The sequence below is a fragment of the Rhipicephalus microplus genome, chromosome 1 (assembly GCF_043290135.1).
Source record: "Rhipicephalus microplus isolate Deutch F79 chromosome 1, USDA_Rmic, whole genome shotgun sequence".
In the NCBI taxonomy this organism is placed as follows: Eukaryota; Metazoa; Arthropoda; class Arachnida; order Ixodida; family Ixodidae; genus Rhipicephalus; species Rhipicephalus microplus.
Genome location: NC_134700.1, coordinates 274,619,571 through 274,629,311, shown reverse-complemented (window position 1 = coordinate 274,629,311; position 9,741 = coordinate 274,619,571).

The following is a 9,741-nucleotide window of genomic DNA, read 5'->3' as shown; positions in this document are numbered from 1 at the left end:
AGGAAAGCACGTCATATATTTATTATGGCGTCGTATACGTATTCAGCATTCAATTTCTAGAACCCACATCTGTATACAAGTGTTATGAACTTTATGCTCGTGTGACTAATAAAATTTAAACTGACATAGAAACTGAAAGGCGATGTGTGGCAAAGGCATGTGCAGTATGGTATAGCAAGGGTGCCGGAAAGGGAACACAGTGCGCAGGAAGGACTGGAGGAGGTAAAGCACGGCATAGCCGTGTGTGGCGTCGCACAAGCAAGATAATCAATTCCAAACAGTACAGTATAGCAAGGGGGCTGGAAAGGGAAGTATAAATCATGTGGAGTGGTGTGAAACTGAGGTGGTTGGGAATAAGGAGGGGAGAAGGTAGCGCATAGCATACCCTGCTTAGTATAATATAACAAGAAGTGGGAAAGAGAAGTGATGGATGAGGAGTAAAAGGACGAGAAAAAAATTGGCCCCGTATCTGCATGTAATCTGCAAACGGTGTCGAAAGACGATAGTATGGCGAGTGGAGAGAGTGAACAAAACATTTATTTGATGTTCTGCGCGAGAAAATTGGTGAATGGTATTCCGGAGGCGCTGCGTTAGAGTGCCCCGAGCGAACAGCGGAGGCGAACGAGCGCATCAAGTCACGTCACACGTGAGACATGAGCGCCATCTGGCAGTTTCTTTTGTAAAACAAAGCGCGTGGCCGTGCGCGCCCGTCTCACAGGTGACAAGGTGTAGAACGCGAGGCCACGGGTAGGTGCCACCACCATCTCGTCTTAGCAAAGCGTTGGAAACACTTCCCGTTCCGTGCAAGCATTGCATGGTAAGCGCAGCGTGATAAGCGCTACGGTCCTTAAAATTACTTATGTATGCGTTTTCTAGTAAGAGGTACATATGCAGAATACATGCGTGTTGTTATGGTGCCCCAGACATGCGCAAGAATTGCTGTTTAATTGACAATTGCACAAGCATGAACACTAAACCTTGAGCAACATTGGTGGTCGCTGCGGATGGGGTCGGCCGTTTCAAGTACACGGTGCCGTTAAAAGTGGACAAAAAGACAGACAGACAGACAGACAGACAGACAGACAGACAGACAGACAGACAGACAGACAGACAGACAGACCAAAATTTTTGCGTCGAAGGTCCCCAAGAAAGACTATCGTCTATAAAACAGAGCATGACCTAGCCGTGTACAGTACAGCTAGGGGTGGTAAAGGTGAGGCTAAGGAGCAGGTAAATGAAGAGGGATGACAGAGCGTATAGCAAGCATATACTGAGAAAGAGCGAGAGGTTAATGAAAGAGGAAGGGATAAAAAGGATGCTATTTTTTGCCTCCCGATGCGGGGGCATGGCTCAGTTCCTTAAGGGATGGGAGGGGGGAAGTAAAGATGACAGGAAGAAGAGACAAATACTGTCGCGCGTAGTGCAGTGTGGCAAGCGGGCGGGAAAGCAAAGTGAGGAGAACGAATAGCGATGTGAGTGTGAGGAGAAAAGGAAGAAAGGAGAGGGTATAGCCTGTAGTGGTGCGCATTACTGTATAGCAGTTTATTTATTAAATGCGAAGCATTTCTGAGCGAACTTCTGCGACTTTGAGCGTACCTATCTATCGATCTATCTATCTAGCCGCTTACGTTTGGGTGCTCTCGTGGTCACCGCCTTAACTTGGCGTGAACCAAAATTAGCATGGGAGAGTAAAATGGTTTGACGAATATCACGCACTGGTCAAGAAATGAATAATGTCACAATCACGTCACGTGCGTCGTCCAACACTTCCCGCCAGACAGTGGCACGTACCCATGGGCGAGTATGTGCCGCTGGTATGCGGTTATGTGCCACAGGTGATTGACACTCAGTATCTACCCAGGAACGACGAGAACACAGATGGGCTATTTTAACACGCGAGCGTTAAGAAATACCCGACATCAGTAGCGTTGATTGATTGATTGATATGTGGGATTTAACGTCTCAAAACCACCATATGATTATGAGAGACGCCGTAGTGGAGGGCTCCGGAAATTTCGACCACCTGGGGTTCTTTAACGTGCACCCAAATCTGAGTACATGGGCTTACAACATTTCCGCCTCCATCGGAAATGCAGCCACCGCAGCCGGGATTCGATCCCGCGACCTGCGGGTCAGCAGCCGAGTACCTTAGCCACTAGGCCACCGTGGCGGGGCGACATCAGTAGCGTCGACCCAACGAATGCAAAGAATAAATGTGAGGGTCCCAGCTGGAATTGAACCCAAGCATTCTAGGTGGCGATGAAGCATTTTACCTCAGAGCTAAGCCAGATCTAGTAACTACTTTTCAAATCGCTAATCTTCTTGTAAAGTCAATAGTGGTTGCAGTGCTGCCTACCCAAATTTATAAATAATTCATAGGTACTCATTTGATACAGCCGTCACATCGGGTTAACGTCAATTGTGGTAGGTGGTCATGCGCTGAAGATGATTTATGTTGCAGTGTCCAGGACCAGCATCTTCGCGAGCATCAGCGCTTCATATCAGCTTCTGGTGTTGCTAATACGCATGTTACAGTTGGCATCGTTGCGCAAGTGCGAACTATTGGTTATATAAACATATGCAACTGTTAAACATTTGTCTGTGCGTGCAACATTCGTACATATATTTAACGTCGTTTCATGACATGTCGCTCAATTAAAAAAATGTGACATGGTCACCTTTCCTTCGCATGCTTCGCATAACGTCGATTCCGTGGTACGAGGGTTCTGCCGAATTTTTTTTTATTTATGAAATCCTCTGGGTAGATTTGTACATTAAAGAGGGCGCGGAAATATATTTGAACAACAGAATACAGGATTATGTAAACACATTAACGTGAAGATAAATATAATGATAAATTTTTACATGCAAGGAGTACACTTTATTAAAAGACAACTGAACTCAAACCACAAAGAATACACTAAACAGCCAACAAAACTTACGCTAATTCGTACAATTCACGATTGCGAGTTTATTAGTGGATTCTTAAATCAAGCGGGGTCGGTGATGCTTACTAATGATGCAGGTAGGTTATTCCAATCTATTGAAGTCTTAGGAAGGAATGATTGTGAACATGCTAAGGTGTTGTGTCAACGTACGCCGAACTTGTGCACGTGATCATGGCGAGCTGAATGGTACTGTACCGGGTGAATCCAAAGTGAGCGAAGGAAAGCATTGTGGTGATATATTTTATGAAATAACGAAATGCGTGATGCCTTTCTGCGAATAGAGAGTAATGGAATTTGGAGCGTACTCTTCATTAATGAAACACTAGCAGTGCGATGATAATTACCTAAAACAAAACGAACAGCGCGATATTGTACCGATTCGATTTCGTTATTTGATGTGACTTGATGAGTATACCAAATGGATGAGGCGTATTCCAGTTGGGGCGGACGTGGCTTATATATAGCAGTTGATTTAATTAGACAGGTGCAAACGAAAAATTTGTTTTCAAATAACATAATGAGTGGTGAGCTTTTCATGTTATGTATTTTATGTGCTGCTTCCAAGAAAGGTCGTTGTAATATGAATGCCAAGATAACGGTAGGAAGGAAGGAAAATAGGAGGAAAAGAACGGCAGGGAGGTTAAGCACGCTTTAGGTAGCCGGTTCGCTACCCTGCGCATGGAAGGGGGATGGGGGAGATGAAAAATAGACGGGAGAGAGAGGGAAGAGAGATAAACACAGCTCATTCAGCAGCAAACGCGCGCACACTCAGCCATGGTAGATAACAGTAGGTGCTAACAGATTGAAGGGGACTGTTATTTAGTGCGTAGGTAGGGCAGAGTGTGTTGGAATGAGAAATGCGCAACGATTTACATTTATTAATGCTGAGTATTATGCACCATGAAAGGCACCGCTTATATATGTTGTTCAAGTCAGATTGAAGGGTGGCTATGTCAGAGGCATCATTCAATTAATTGTGTGTCAGAATTAATGATGCCCAGTGTTTCTGGGCATCATTAATCTTACGATACACAACGTAGTCACCCACTAATAAACAAAATTTTGAGGCAAGGTTGTCGGGTATATCATTAATATATATTAAAAATAAAATAGAACCTAGGACGGACCCTTAAGGAGCACCTGATACGACAGTAGTCGAATCAGATGTGAAGTGTTATGCCTGCGAGTCCGCAGCGACTGTCCATGCCTCGGAAAAAGGAAATCTGTGTCAAGGCCAGCACGCGAGCCCGTTTGACGCGATCAACAACTCAACGGCGTCATCACGCGACGGCGCCTTTCTGGCGTGCACGTGCAGTGAGTCACCTCAGCCCGCGAGCCCGTCGAGCAAACAACCGGCGCCTTTCTGTCTGGCGGGTCTGACGCAATGCTTGCGACGTCACTCGTCCTTGGGTGCAGCCACCTGCAGCGCAGCCTCTCCAGATTCGATGAGAAAGAATGACGCGGCCCAGCGGCGACCCCATTGGAGGAGTCTGACCTCAGGACCAGCGGCGCTTCTGGTTGGACATTTTGTTATTCAAAGAATTCACCCGGCGCATATAAAAGAAGCCCTGCGGCGCGTCGCGAGCAGCAGTCCTATGTGAGAGCAAACATGTGTGTCGCAGTTGAGCTGTGTGTCAGAGTTGAGCTATGTGTTAGCAGTCCTATGTGAGAGCAGACATGTGTGTCGCAGTTGAGCTATGTGTTAGTTGAGCTATGTGCTATGTGTTAGTTCGGCTATGTGTTAGTAGTTGAGCTATGTTTTAGGAGTCGAGCTATGTGTTAGCAGACCTATTTGAAAGCAGACATCTGTGTCAGAGAAGAGAGCTATGTGATAGAGAGTTGAGCTGTGTGTCAGAAAAGAGAGCTATGTGATAGGGAGTTGAGCTGTGTGTCAGAGAAAAGAGCTATGTGATAGAGAGTTGAGCTATGTGTTAGCAGACCTGTTGGAGAGCAGACATGTGTGTCAGAGAAGAGAGCTATGTGATAGAAAGTTGAGCTGTGTGTCAGAAAAGAGAGCTATGTGATAGAGAGTTGAGCTATGTGTTGGCAGACCTGTTGGAGAGCAGACCCATTTGAGAGCAGACCTATGTGTTAGAGAGGAGAGCTTTGAGAAGTTCAAAAAATACAGTCTGCAAAAAAGCCATTATCAAGATACACGTGAAAGTCATTAGTTAAAGCTGAGTCTCACAGAAAAATAATTTGCAATAGCCGTGTTGACTCCAAAAGAAAAAATTGACACGAATCTACATGTTACACTGTAAATGTCGTCGAAAGACGATAGTCTTGCGTCTGGAGAGAGTGAACAAAACGTTTAATTGATGTCCTGCGCAAGAAAATTGGTAAATGGAATTCTGAAGTCACTGCGTTAGAGTACCTCGAGCGCGTAGCGGAAGTGAACAAGCGCCTCTAGGCACGTTAGACACAAGCGCCATCTGGCAGTTATTTTCTGAAACGAAGGCGCGCACGACCACGGAGAAATATGCGCGCCAGTCTCGGAGGTGATAAGGTGTAGAATGCAAAGCGACGGGCAGGTGCCACCACCGTGTTGTCGTAGCAAAGCGTTGGAAACACCTTCTTGAGCATCGCGTTGCACTGTCAGCGCAGCGCGATAAACGCTGCAGTTATTATAGTTACTTGTGTGTGCCTCTTCTAGTATAAAGGCAGAAATACAAAACATAGACGTGTTATTATGGCGCCTCAAATATGCGCAATATTTGCTTTTTAATTGACAATCGCACAACTATGAACGCTAAACCTTGAGCAATATTGGTGGGCGCTGCGGATGGAGTTGGCCGTTTGGTGCCGTTTGAGGTATCGTTAGGGCAGACAAACAGACAAATGTACAGACAGACAGACAGACAGACAGACAGACAGACAGACAGACAGACAGACAGACAGACAGACAGACAGACAGACAGACAGACAGACCAAAAACTTTCCGTCGAAGGTCCCCAAGAAAGGCTATCGTCTTTAAAAGTTGTTTTCTTCCTGAAACGTAACAAGGCTAGAAAATATGGTGTGTTCCATTATTTTACATGGTATTGAGGTTAACGATATGGGCTTGTAATTAGATGGGTCATAAGTATCACCAGATTTGGGAATCGGAATAATTTTTGCTGTTTTCCAGTCAGGAGGTAGAGATGAAGACGTGTATGATTGTAAAAAAACAATGCTCTCTAGGACAATTGAGGAGTATTCTCTGGTAGTTTTCACAAGTTTCGCCGTGATTCCGTAGATTCCGCATGAAGACGTAAGATTGAGGCTGTATAATAATTTTTGTAATGCCTGCGGAGTTGAAATTTATCGGATCCATGGGTAACAAGTTGCAGTGCGGTAGCCATGGTAGTTCTACATCATGTCTTGCAGGTGAGAAAACCTTAACAAACACATTGTTTAGAATAGTAGCACAGTGGTGCAGGGGTATTGGATGAGCGGCAGGGGTACTGAGTGATATGGTTTTTGTTTCGGTAGGTTTTATTACATTCCAAAAGGTTTTCGGATTATTGATATGCATGGTCGGAAGGGTTGTGTTAAAAATGAAAATTTAGTATTCTTTAGAGCAAATCTATAGGTCGAGGCAGCTTCTTTGTAAGCCGTCTATGTAGCCTCGCTTTGCACCCGCTTAATTGTACGAAAGAGATGTTTTTTTTTTCGGTCTGACAGTCGTTTTAAGGATTTAGTATATCATGGCGCATTGTTATTTGAGAAAACGCGCCTCGTTGGAATGAACTGGTTGACAAGATCATGATTTTTTTTTCTTTAAACATATTCCAGCTAGCATCCAATGAGCGTTCAGCGGCATTAGGGAAAAAATTATCAAGGAAAACACCAAGTTTATGGTTGATAGCAATAAAATTGGTTTTTTTTTTGTAGTTTAGAGTGTTTTTCAGACTGTTCTGAGAAAGAAAAATTGAAAGGCTAATGGTAAAATGTAAGACGTCATGATCAATCAAACCAGGCGAGTGTGAAATTTGGGATATGATATCTGTTGATGACGTTAGAACTAGATCTAAAAGGGATGATGTGGTGTTCGTTACACGTGTAGGCGAAGTAACAAATTGAAGTAGGCTAAACTCTGGGCATATGTCGATAAAACGTTTCGATTCTGCGGAAGTTGGATTTAATGAAGGACAGCTGCCTGACCACAAAATATTCGAAAAATTAAAGTCTCCCATAAGCAGAATAGGTGAACTGGGAAAACGAGTGCTTATCTGACTTAATCGTGCATGCTGTCACAAAACGTCGAGGCAGATGATGGTGCTCGGTAACAACAACCAATCAGAACCTTTTTTTATAATTGACAGTAACACAGCACCATACACATTCAATGTCGCATGTTATAACCACAGGAAAACAGTCTAAGCATTCATTGACAGCAATTAATACACCACCACCTAATCATTTAGGACGATCGGCACGGTAAACATACTTTTTATTGCTGTGGAACAACTCAGAGTTTGTAACTTGACTCGTCAACAAAGTCTTGGTTAGTGGAATTATATCTGCATCACAGTTATTCATTAGTCCGCATAGAAGATCTCTTTTAGGTAAGACACTACGGATGTTAGTAAAAAGAACCGGTAGGCTGGATATTATCTATTCAGCGTCCCTACCATTTGCCTTATCCTATTCGGAGGCTGTTGAAACATTGCGCCGGGGCCTTAAGACTTGAACAGACGTCTCGGTATTATTAATGGTACTTCACGGATTCACTTCATAAACCTCTTGTTCATCAGCATCGCAGCCATATCACTTTCTATCAAATAATAGCTTTTGTACCTTAACCTTTATGGCAGATTCAGACTTTTTCCATATTCGATTAGGCTTTTTCTGGCGTTGCGTGTAGTGGCACAGAAGCCTTCTTTAAGAGAAACATTACTTTCTTGTAGCCGGGTACGCTTGGATAAGATTTCTTTTTTGGTTTCATAGGCAGTAAAAGTAAAAATTAATGCACGTGATTTTCCTTTAGAAAACCGACCGATATGATGCTCCTGCGATATGTTATCACTAGAAACGCTTATATTTGGAGTGCTATTTAGCATGCCGATTATTTTCTGCTCCTATTGAACGGTAGACTCACTGGAAATATCTATTGCTCCATAAAAAAGTAGATTATCCCTACAAGAACGATCTTATGCATCATACAATCGGTAGCGTATATAGGATTGCAGCGTCCTTAGTGGTGCCTCAAACGGCCTCGACGACTTCACCCAATTCATGCTGCCATTTTTCCAAATTGCCTGTCTAAGTTTTTCCGTTCGCGAGTCTTACTTTGATTTCAGATATCGCACCCACCACTGTTTCCTGATGTGTTTTCAGCTCACTAATAGTACCGAGCATTTCTTTTTCCTTATCTTCTATTCTTTCAGTTTTTTTTTTTTATTCAAGCCACGTAATGTTTTCAGAACTTCAGTTAACGGATCCGATGATTGTTCTTTTGGGGGCCGGTATTGCTTTCAATATCGCCGCACAAAAGTAATAGCAAAGAACAAAATGGAGCAAGCAGTGCTTCTGGGCATGGAAGCACGATTATAAATGGATCGTCAGATCTTAGTCTTGTCATAGAAAAACAACTGACTTGTAGAGTGAAGCAAAAGATGTGTGAGGCCATGATTCCTGTCGTGCCTCCATGCCCACTGAAGACTGCGTTCGAAGCACCGACTTTAAATGCGTTAACAATCAGAGCTGATGATGACGTTGTAGATGCGCAGTGGATATCAAGCGATCGGCAATCCATGACGCGCCCTTTCCGCCAGAGAACAGTGACAGTACACGAAAACAATGTAGCTGGGAAGCCGTCCGCCGTCATAGCCCAGTAGCAAGGTTCATCCACGGCATCTCCATCAACGAAGCACTGGCCGATAGGACGTCTCTCAGACTGTGGCAAGCAGTAGTGATCAGGCCAAGACGGGGCAGGTGAGGCATAGTCATCCAGAAGGCATGCGTCTGCAGTTGCCGAAGCTGTGCGTAGCATGCCACCATGACGAAGGACACCATAGCAGTCCGGGCCAAGGGCCAGGGTGCCAAATAACTGTGGAATGAATAAAAAGATGTGTGAGGCCATGATTCCTGTCGTGCGTCCATGCGCACTCCATGCCTAGTTAAAGGAGTAGAAAAGGGAAGTGAAGGAGCGGGGAGATGTCACCACTGCATCACTTGTAAATCAATCAATCAATCAATCAATCAATCAATCAATCAACACTTATTTTTGTCCGTTTCAAAAACAGACTGAGGAGCGGCAAATAAAAGCTGTTTTCCAGCATCGTGACGAGCCCACCACTCCCATTTCAAGGATTCACAGCAGCACAGAAGGAGTTACGTGTCTCATACAATTTGAAAAAAAGTACATCATTCTGAGGATACAATATTTGCAAACGCTAGTAGCTTTCAAGAATGGTAGAGCAACGAGCGAAACACAAAAATATATTCTGTAAGTAGAAAGGCACGTTGTATCGTCGTCGTTGGGTCGAGACGCAAGACGAACGCCACTTTCTTGTTGATTCCTACCTACCTACGTACACATCTTCGGAGTGCCATCCAAGATATTTTCGAAGGAACAGAAGGAACAGTCTCCGTAGGAAGGAACAGAAGATATCTTCGAAGAAGGCCAGATCGGCTACCGAGCAAGCTTCCGCAAAGCACAAGAGTCCTTTTGGTGGTCGCGAGAACGGACAGGAATGCGTGTTCGTATATGTCGCAAGCTGACGGTGGTCCAGCAATACAAATGGTGTCCGGGTTGTCAACTTGGATAATTTACACCTATTACGTCACCGGAGACAATTTTATACTCGTT